The sequence below is a fragment of the Homalodisca vitripennis genome, chromosome 5, assembly GCF_021130785.1.
Source record: "Homalodisca vitripennis isolate AUS2020 chromosome 5, UT_GWSS_2.1, whole genome shotgun sequence".
NCBI classification, from domain to species: Eukaryota; Metazoa; Arthropoda; class Insecta; order Hemiptera; family Cicadellidae; genus Homalodisca; species Homalodisca vitripennis.
The window spans coordinates 106,130,785-106,142,818 of NC_060211.1; the positions used below are offsets into that span (position 1 = coordinate 106,130,785).

At 32.9% G+C, this 12,034-nt stretch overlaps 1 protein-coding gene across 1 annotated transcript in view; it reads right to left on the reverse strand.

Moving 5' to 3' along the window:
- LOC124363571 (probable G-protein coupled receptor CG31760) overlaps positions 1–11,457 on the reverse strand; it is a 100,304-nt gene extending 88,847 nt beyond the window's left edge. The window contains exon 1 of the mRNA XM_046818826.1: positions 11,395–11,457. The gene's annotated coding sequence lies outside the window, so the exon portion shown is untranslated. The remainder of the gene's footprint in view (positions 1–11,394) is intronic.
- Positions 11,458–12,034: the final 577 nt, after the last annotated feature.

Here is a 12,034-nt window from a genome sequence, read left to right on the forward strand (position 1 = left end):
CAGCTTTTCAAACACAAACGTCATTTCCAAGTATTGTTTTAAATCTCCAGTACACATAACATAACGGCTATCCTTATCATGTACTCGTGTCATAAAAATATTTAAAACATATTTTATTTTGGTTTCAACTCGTATAACAGAAGTGACAATAAAAACTGCTTTTCTCTACAATTTAGACCGTTATTTTGAAACCACTAGAGACAATTAAATTTTTCTTTGCTAAAATGATGAAAACCTCTAAAATGATGCATAAAAATATGTGTGTTTACAATTGAAGTATTTGAGCATGGGACTCTCTCTTTTTGGACAACCTGTTTTTTGCAGAGTTTAAATTATTTTAAATAAGTTCTTTGAGATAGATTTTATTAAATCTATCTCAAAGAATTTGACCAGATTCCCTATTGGGAATCTTGTCAACCTAAACCTCAGCAGTTAATGTATAATTAATACATAAGTCTTTCCGCTATATTTTTGGCGAATTCAAATGAACGTAGATCTCTGTTACTATTTTCTCGCTTGCTTTCGTGGACGGAGTTTGAGTATTTAAATTCATAACTTGTAATCTTTCAATGGTTTACGTTCAGCACTGTAAAATTCCATGGATACGTTTTTTATTATAGTTTACACTATCTTACATTATTCATAACACATTTGCGGTAATGCATTTTATAGCTATTCCAGCTGTCCTAAAAAGTCGGTACATGAGTCTTGTCGCAGTGAAGGAGTTAAAACATGAAAACAATAATTATTAATGGTTTTAAGAATGTTGTTATTTATGTTCATATCAAATTTTATTGAAGCAAATTTTTGACTATTCAGTTATTTTTCTGTTTCCATCAAAGTGTAAGACATCCTTTAACATCCTCGTAGGTTGTTCTGGGGATAAGTTATAGATAGATTTAGACACGCAGGGGTGGCAGAGTAAGTAAAGTTGTTGTCCCCTCAATTTCTAATTTGGTTACAGCTCGGCTCGGCTTGTTAAACTGAATAAGTTATATATATACATTAATTAAATTTTTATAAATGACAATAGCCGAATTTAATTTTAATAAACATTTAATCACAAAAAGTACTTGCTCCGCAGGGTTGTATATATTTAAATCATAAAGGTTGAGTGGTAAAGAGGACTAGACTCCACTTCAACTATAATAATGACACTTCATTTTTTTTTGCTGTGCCTTTGTTTTGGCTAACATAAATTTTATTCTCAATCTCAATTCTATATGTTTCCTGCTTCTTCTGATTCTTCGAGTTCTCAAACTCAATCTAAGCCCATAAGATAGCAAGCCATTGCTGGAACTGTTTGTTTTCCAACGCCCGTGGAAGCGCCGCAGGTAGAACTGTTGGGCCATGAATCAGATTGTCAACCTGCCTCATAACCCACCATGGTTAGGAAGGGGCCTTGTATCAGAGTAATGTGTAGAGACGGATACGAACCCAGCTAAAACATCATTTAGATGAAATAACAGGCGCCAGAAATCCGTGTACAAACCACGCACTATTTACAACATAGTGTAAACAATATTCTGCGTTGTTCAGTGAAGTTTATTACTGACGATGGGACGTTTTAAAGAATAATAGGACTTCTGGTCATTTTCCATCGTCAAAAATACACATTGTGTATTTATACATTGAGTGTTTTGTAACATATAACGATAGCAAATGTTCGAAATCCTAGTAAACAATATGTTTGTCCTATTCAAAGACAACTTTACAAAGAGACAACGTGTGGTCATAAAAAATCAACACTTTTTTATATTTTTAACAGTTTGATAACAGTCAGTTATTCATGTTGTTTATTTTTGTGTGCTCGGTTATTTACATCAAACCCACGAAATGTATATTCAAGCTTGCAATGTATACTATGTATATTCGAATGAATATTCAAATTTTTTTTATTTAAAATATTTTAATAAGAAGAATACCTAAATCACAAAACAAAAGTTGTATATTGATTTGTATGATGAATACAGTTTATGAATAGATTTACTTTCCATTTCGCTATAGAGTATATCCATAGTTTTATCCTATAGTTTTATCCATTTTATTATCTTTTAAACGCAGTGAAAGACGATGTTAATTAATAATAAAACACTTACTATCGAAAGTAGTTTGTGGTGATCTTGAGTTGTTTTTCCCATACGTCGTGATCTGATGGGTGAATAAATTGTAAAGATTTACACTGAAAACGTTTAAATAACCGATGGGTTTACAGTTTGGATTGTACTTGGAAAAGGTAAAGTATCTGATTAAACAAGTTTTTTCTGTTTTAGCAGTCGTGCATATCTCATGATTATTGCTTTCTGCGTTTCAAACACACAGAGCTCGTTTCATACTTCAAGAACTCTCATCCCCAATATGAAAATGGCGATCAGAATGGCAAAGTTCGAATGCCAAAATGCTTAATTGCTGTTACGTTATTCATTATTTCATTTTGGTATTTATGTATCTCTGATAAAAACCTGTATTAAACTATTAAAAACCTATTTACTTTTGAATATGTGAGGTTTCTATGCAAGATTATTAAAAGGAAAAGAAACCTTACATTTAAGCGGTTCACTGTCAGTATTCAGTATTCTGCAATACATTTTTGTAGAAGACACTGAGCTAAGAATTTACACGAAACATGATTCCAGATGTTACATCATACATCATGTTGCCCAAACATTAAATCGATACACGTTGAGCTGTAAATCAGTTGCACCTTAATTCGAATGTTAAATTTAACTCCAGTTCACCTTCCTTTTATTACCGCGTCTGGTATCTACAATTACAGCCCAATGGTTATACAATTCAGCAATGAAGGTACACTGTAAAAATTATGAAACTTATATGAGAAATTTGGGGTATGAAATATGTGTTATTCTTATAAAATAAATATATAATATTTATATATTTTTAAAACTTGCGGAAAATAGGACTCATATATTTTATGATAGAAATATTACACAAACATATTACGAAGATGCAAAGTTTAAATATTATTCTCCGCCTAATCAACAGAGATAGAATAAATATATTATTGTCTTTACAAAAGGAAAAAGTTAATTATATTAATAAAGCACTTGCAAATGTAAAATATTGATTTCTGTTGAATAAAATGTGTCCACATGGATGACCCAGAGGTCGGTCTAGGTAAAAGGAAGGTTATAACTATAAACTTATTTACTTAATATTACATTATTCATTTCAATAACAAAGGGACCGGATTTGTTAATATAAGGGTAACTTAGTAAGTCTTATCTACACCTGGAGTATGAGTTCAGTTACCACCCCACCCAAATCAGTAAGCCAGTTAAAGGATAGTTATTTTGAATACAATGTTCTTTGTTCTGGAAGCATGCTGATTGTTATGATAAATTCTGAATAAAATTTGCGTTTTATAATGAGAATTCGCTAATAGTGGAGAGAACTTGCTTAATTAGAATATTTACAGAACTAAAATTTCGTGCATATGATTATGATTATGATTAATAGCAGATGATCCGTCTTGTGGACTTTTACGTAAACAAAAATTATCTCACATAAACATGCCAACTCTAGCTGCGTATGAAAATGCATGCCCACTATTTTTAGGCAAACATCCTTGAGATTAGCCTTTTAAACAACATGTAGTTCTAATAGAGACCTTACCGAAACCATGATGTCGACCACAAAATACGTTGAAAGCAAATTTTATTGCAGTGGAATATAAACTTTTATTTTAAAACCATCAATCGCCAATAACAAAGTTTTAATAAAGAAATAACGCAGTTTTCCAAACACAAACGCCCCTTTTCATCCCCTATTCCCAAGCATATGTTGAAATCTAATAAATGTATTCGTAATTTTGTCACAAACAATGATATAATTACCACGTCAACGGAAGTCGTCGCGTCGGGGAAAACAGACTCAGTCACATTTAACAAATTGTTGTTTAAGTTAAAGGTCTACCGTGCAAGTACACTTCTAACGATAGGTTAATTTTTTAATTTTAGTATAATTAATTATTTATTTTAGTTTAAGTTTTAATTGTGTTCATTGACAACACAATTTAATAAATTGATTTGTAATCAAATATTTGGTTCAATTACAACTTTTACAATGAAAAAGTGGCTCACAATAGCTCTGAACCTGTTCTTTCCCCACATAAAACATTTGAGTTTGGATCTAGAATAATAAAATACGATTAAATATAAAACGGGTATTTATTGTAAATATACAAATTAATACATTTAAACTCCTTTTTGGGTTTTTCAAGAGTGTATATCAGAACTTTGTCCACTGCCCACAGAATCGTTTGCCTACACTGACAACTTCAAATGGAAAGGAATTCTTATTAGCATTCTCAAAAACTTCAATCCAATCTGAAGGAAGTTCTGTCTTGGATTCTGAGTTGGCAAGCCCTATGTTCTTGTTACATTCCATGTACGAATAGCCACGCACAGTCGTCATTTCTCTTCATAAACAAGGTAGTTAAAGAAACTTATTAATGTGAAATTTGTATTAGAAATGTAGCCTCGAAAAGTATTTGATATAAGCTACAAGTATAAACCTTTGAACACTTGTAGTTTTTTTATTTGTACAATGTACATTGCAGGTTCGAAGAATCCATCTTCAGAGTTAGGGCAAATAAAACCAAGGTAGTAAAACATATGTCAATTTTGTTTCAATTATTTATTTCCTTAATTTAACCTAAAAGTACCTCAAGGTGGATTCCTCGAATCCGAAATTTATATTGTATAAATAGAAAAAATACTGGAAAAGTGTTCACATGTTTATTCTTGTGTAATATTTATTCTGTCCAGAACAAGAAACACAGCAAATGTGAAGGTGTCTGGCTTGTTCATACAGGTGATCATAGATAAAATTGTAGTATTGAAGATACATCATCACTTTCTTTCTTTCCTTTTCTTATAGGCTATAGGTAAAACATTTTTTTGCACTAGACAGAACATGTATAGCATACACTGGCAACTGCCGCTTGTAGTAGCCTACATGTCATTAATGGTAATATACGAAGATTGCTTGTTCTTACTGCAGTCTACACACATGTAAACATGGTCTTGTTATGATGATCGTTTACATAACTCCTTGGCACGTGCTTTTTGTAAAACACTTCTGCTTTAATTTGGTTAACTTTTACTTCAATTTAATGCTAAACTATTTCATCGTTAATGAACAATGTCATCACGATCTGCATTGTTTTTAGATTTTTAGACCTTTTATTTTAGCTGTTAACTCAGTACTCTTGCTACAAGTGTTTAAATGCTACAACCAAAAACTGTGTCAAAGTTGTTACAAAAATATGCCTACATGTTTCAGACAATATATCTAAATTCAAATGCATTTATTTAGTACATGCTTGATTTTGTTGTGCAAATTCTACGCTAAGTCCTATACGCTGAACAGGTAAGACAGTGTTATTAGGCCACATAAGCAGTTATTTTGTTAATTATGTGACATCAAGAGATTAAAGTCTGAAATGATCTTATTTCTGGTTATCTCATTTAATTGTCGGCAATATTGACGTAAACATTGAAAATCATGGCATTGAATTTTAAGCATTGTACTAACTGTGGATATTCTGCCATAATGTTTAAGTTGTTATGAAATATTATCATCGGTTTGTTTTGTTATAGTAAGACATTGAGAAAATTCGTCGGTACTTAGGTATTATCCGGAATCTCCGTACTTAGGTATTATCCGGAAGCCACTACTTTTAGTAGAGTTTTTCATACCAAGAACCTAAAAACCTACATTATCAACAGAATTTATTCGACGTACTGTGCAAATGACATGTCATTATAACGATCAGATCTTGTTTTCTTAATCCCAAAAGGAAGCGATGTCGGCAAGAAGGAGGCTACTCCAACATACGGACACAGTGGCCATTTTCTCGCCGACATGTCTTCCTTTTGGGAGGCAGAAAACACGTACCAAAACAAGTATGCCCTTTCTTAGAATTGTAGTTTTTAAGCCTGGGTATGAAAGGTTTTCCAAATATAGTGGCTTTTGGATAATACCAAAGTACTAAAACGTCTTCTTCACTATCCATTTCAATAAATCAGAGCTAGGCAATAAGGTATGTACGATAGTCACTATAATAATTAAGCTACTCATACAACTGATGCTAGAAGGTTATGTTAGGACTGAATTTTTTTCTAATACATTGGTGTAAACGTTAGTGTAGTCCTATACCACATTTCTCTCTGCAGCTAAACTTAAAAACTCAAACTAAAAACAAATGTTTTCTTGCTTCAAGTATAGAGATACATATATCTTATTACCACAGTGAAACTAATGAAGTAAAAATAAAGTATTTTTACTATCCAAACACATCACCTTAGCTTTTGTTTTTGAAGTAAACAGATCAGCTGGTGGTAGGAACCTCAGGAATTCTCAGTAGGACTGAGCAGTTTTCCCCCTGAGGTCTTCAAAAGGATTTCAAAAATTTAACATGATTATATTTTACAACAAAAATAAAACTCAATGTTTAGAGGTCTATAATCTATCCAAACGAAAATCACAAACATAATACGTCATAAAGCCAATGTAAGTGCGCTACACAAGGAAGGACACACACTGTCTTCTCTCTGTCATCTCTCTTGTGATGTTTGTGTCTCTTCTGAGTGCTCTAGACCTTCAGATATTTGCGTGAGTTTTCAGACAGCTTATTTCGTCAAGTGTGGCACTAGCAAGTTCACTACCATTTTTATATTGATTTGTTTTTAACGTTTGTGCATACTTCCTAACTTCTTAACGTCTGAAGAAGAAAAAAGATTCCAGTCCTCGAAATATAGTACTGTATTTTTCATTACACATAACGCTGTATAATGTCCGAAATCCTAATGTCCTTTCAAATCATTTATCAGCAATAATCAAACAAAGTACGTGCAGTACGTTTCAAGCTATAGGCATTTAAATAATTTACGAAGAAAAGCAGTTCCCTTTAGGTCATTTTATTTGTACGATCCACTCAACTTTTTACTAATATCTCGTTAATGGGAAGAACATCGTCTAAGTTGGTAAATATATTACACAGTCAATTAGTTGTTTTATCGGTTTGTTGTAAATATTACGCTCTACTACAAAATGTGTGTTGGGATACTAATCGATTGTTAGTAAAAGCTAAAAATACAAACTACTCGTAGTGTAAAGACGACAGAGGGAATGACGTGATCGTCTGTTTCCACAGAAGGTTTTTTATCTGCAGTCGTCATTCTCTTCTTGATAACCTTATCTTAACATTATTGCCAACACAGTTTTACCCGCTATTTTTATACTACTAATCAGTGAAAACAAATTATCTATCCAAGAATACCTAATTAATAAATGCTATTATATAAATTACACGATTGTTACATAATTATAAAATAACGTAAATAATCCTATAAACTATATTATTACTGACAAGAACGAGTTAGTTATATTCTAAAATTAATAGACATTATAAACCATACAAAGATAATATGAATATTATACATTATGTATTTAAATTATGAAAAATTATGCTTTAATTTACACAATCCATGAAACATTATTGATTATTCATAATAAAAAAATCATTCGACTAATATCTATATAATTACTTAATGTTGCCTATGTATAAACGTCAAATAGCCTAATTTAATTCGAATAAAGTTTGAATTACTAAAAGTAGTAGTATTCTCTACCGAGACTCGAACCCGGATTTCTCACTTGTTAAGCGAGCATTCTTTAAAAGTATATATCTATAGTTATCAATGGAAGTAACGGACGAGATATAAATTTTGAATAATTATCGAAATCTAACTAAAATTATATTTTTTAGAACTGGTACGACCTGGTGCCTTCCTGCCAACAAAAAGGCATCAAGGTATGTGTTAAGTTACCCAAAATAATCGTCTCTTTTGGATATGCTCATGATACATTAAAAACGGTAACATACTATTTGTATCCTTATGTAAGCTGAGTCTTTGTTAGTGTACCAACCTGTGTAGTTATAAGCGGTCCAAGATAATGGCTCAAAATAATAGGTCTTGGGTTCTTATAATCAACCAATTTTGCGCAGCTTCACGTTATAGCATCTTAATATTTAAGCACTCAATCACTAAAACTTATAAAATTTCGGGAATCCGTTTACGGAGAAACCGTTATTGTTAAAGAACTTTGAAGTATGGGCTTTAAGGAGACGGGGTAAGAAGGAATTTGATTCCAATATCATTTAAGTTCTCTCTGAGGTTGGATAGTGCCCGGATTATTTGTTTCTTATCTAACAAACAGAATAATTCTGTTCCAAAATATCCATCTTGAATAACAGAAAAGGACAGTGTTATTATAAAAGATACTGGCGACACGTGTTGCTCTGTTATAGCTTTCGGTACAATGATCGCGATATGAATGGTCTTCCTCTCGTTCTGATAGATATTGCAAGGATATTGAATTGACTGTGTCATCTGTGGCAAGAGATGTCAATGGCACATTCAACAGTAGCCTAATATAATACAGCTGCTTACAGGTAGACAGGGTGTTGACAGCGGAAGTGTTAAAATGCTAATTCCAGAATACACGTATGAGTTTATACCCACTTTAATGCGTTATTCTCTACCAAATGCTACCAGGTGTCATTTGATGACAGAATTGGATTTGGATTGTTTCCTGCCTTTTTTTTATTTTCTGACGAGTTGTTCCTAGTTATCATAATCATGATTGTTTGTTTGTTTTGCTTTCACGCACAAACTACTCGACCGATTATACTGAAATTTTATATCGACATACTTAAGGCCCCTGGGATGAATATAGGCGTAATCTTATTTAGAGAATCTTCCAGGCTACTCACCACTGATCTATAAAGCAGCAATATATCCCATCTTTGTCTCTAAAGTTACGGAATATTAATTGAAAGAACCTGTTAAATGTAATCAATGTTCTGTATAAACATTGTATTATGACAGCACGACCATACGCGCTAAGGTATATAAATACTGATATAATTCCTAGACTGAAATAGTATGATATAGCGAATATGGATTGGGGAGCAAGAACATGAACTTTACTGCATCATGTATAATATTTTCATATGAATGACAACTGTCATAATGTAAGTATGTTAATTATTAAATACTCAAACATACAATAAATTAATTAGTTAATTAAAATTAACATAAGTTAAGATGTTAATTTTAGTTTTTAATTTTTAATAACAATATGTAAAGTACAATTTAGAAAGCTATACTGTTTTGAATTTAACCTCATTATAACATTGTACGTAGGTCTATATATATACACACACACACACACACACATATATATATATATATATATATATATATATATATATATTGTTTCTCTGGACAAAATAGCAAACTCAATGAAAATTTAATAAATTTGAATTAGAAGTTAAGTCCCAAAAAATAAAAATTACCCATAATTTCGCTTAATTTATATGTTATCTATATGTCCTCTTCTTACTCGTAAACACTGAAAAATGGGTACCTGATGCATGATATATTGCTAATTCTATTTAAAAAATATTAAAGTACCCAATTATATTACATCACAAGTGCTTTCACTAAGTAAGCTATGAACTTCGACTTTAGAGTTCTTCTTAATTCTTTAAAATAGTTTGTGTTAATGAAATCGTGGGATATATTTAATCAAATACATGGAAATGTTGCATAGAAATTGCGAGCGAAGCCATGGGTATGTGCTAGTAATATTATAAGTGTGAAAGTAACTGTTTGTTTACGATCCACTCTTATACGATTCAACACATTGTAGGCTACTGAAATTTAATGAACATTAGTAGCCCCTTTGTTAATAGAGGTCTATTCTCCCGGGCCTAAAAGTTAGCGAAACTCTCATCTTGGCCAGTAAAGTTGCTATTAATTAATTGAAAGAGCCTGTTAAATGTAGTCAACTATTCTGGGCAAGTGCTCATACATGTGCAAAGCCTACGGAATTGCGTGGGCAGTTGCGGATAACGGCTAGTTTAGAATATAAATTAAAGCGTCATTATGTTTTTACTGCTGAGTTGGTTTACTAATTTATAAGTACATTAGTAGTTTTTTAAACATGTTTCTTACTGTATTTTTGGAACGGGTGATTCTAAAACTATTGTTACTAAATTATCTTCAGAGTTAATTTGTTTACACGTCATAACCATTATAATGCTATATTCAATGAAATCCATACATTTATTTGTGGCCTCTAATAGTGGCAGTTAGATGAGGGATCAGACTCAGAAACCTCCTCACACCACCCATGTTTGCCTGCTCAATATGTTGTGCCCATTGTTACGAGTAAACTCTGTGAGTTTTTAAATATGCACAATGTACAGCATAATATGAGATTTTGGATTAATTATAATAATGTATATAAAACAATAATTAATTGCCGTAAATCTAATTTCGTTTAGTCAAGCAATCTGACACTCAATATAAATTTAATTATGTTTTAATTAGGGTTTATTACTTTTACTTTGATCCTACAATATGAATTATGATGGGTATGTTTGAGTTATAAATGCTTAAAATATAAAAGACTTATTTAGCATAAGTCAAAATATTTTTACGTTATATTGTTTGTTTGTAAACAAAAATGCGCCTTTTGTACCCGAGCCGTGGGAACTTTAATAGATTAATGTATAATGATGTATTTTACGTTAGAGACCTTGTGTAGCCTTTGGTCAATCTCGTCATTTGCAAGTATTTAAATATTCTTTTATGCCGTAGTAAGAGGATATGCAGGCCCTCGGCAGCTCATCAAAGATGCAAATGGTGTCTTTCAGGGTGGGTTTTGTAACACGCCTCTAGACAAATTACTGTTTACATATGTATGCCTTTCGTTAAGGAATGCAAATTTTGCTGTAAACTCGGATCGGTAATTAAGTTATTGTTCACTGAACGTATAATAGGGGAAGAAGAGAGCACAGAGAAGACAAAATCGTCCGGAGCGGGAGATAGCAAAGAGGGGATTGGCAATATTGACGTATGAAGCGTAAATGGCAAAGTTGAAAATATGTGCGGTGGTCCGGTGACCTACCTACTGGGCGGAGATCGATCCTGGCAGAGGCCTCGGCAGTCTCTTGTGTCCTTGGTCAAGGTCAAACTGATAGCGGAGGTGACAGTTATCAGCGAGTGGAGGCAGAGGAGGGGTGGTAAGGTAAATAAGGGGCGTTGCGCCCCACAATTGCGCCTCTGTCAACAACGTCATCTGCATCGATAAATCATATTATTTCCAGCTGTCACCTGAGGAAACCGTCGAGTAAGATGAGAGCTTCGCTGGGAGATCCGACATCAGTCCCTGTGCCAAGAACTCGGGGATGCTCGTCACCTAGGTTCTGTTGGAGTCACTACAAACGACTTGTCAGTTCTAGAGACACCCTGGCTAGCTAGATACAACAACTAGAGAGTATACACTGTGCAGACTCACCACGTTAGAGAGATATCCGCCTGGAGATACATGGATCACGGGACTACACGAGCAACAAGTCACCTCTGTGCAAGAGCTGGCCCGGCCACCCCACATCCCACCCTCTCCCCTCGCCACCCCCCGCCACACAACGTGCCAATCATTAGCAGCCGACTACTCAATGATCTAATGTACAGTTGATGTCCATTAACAAAGTCTAGGAATTAATTACACGTAGTCATCTCCTTGCAGTAAGACGGTGTTAGTCCGCTATATAAAAATATTTTTTTAATAAACACTTTTGTACAAATATTATGTGTACATTGTGCAATATTATACAATACTAGTAGTTTTCTAAATGTTTAAATTTTAAAATATTAATGATGTTTTGAATCAAAATATCTGCTTGAATTATACTATTCATGTTCTATAAACTTTTCTAGTATGTCTGGTTGCCACAAACAAAATATCTAAATATATCTGTATTAATAGTTATATAAAAATAGTATTTATGTGCACATAATCTCTATTCATAGTTGTAAGATAAATTTTTGAAACTAAATAGTAATTGAACAAATAAACAAGGAAATTGCACGCTAGACCTTGGGTCAGCGTTGGAGCCTTCAAATTCGCTCCAAAGGACAGCATCGTGGCCCGAAGA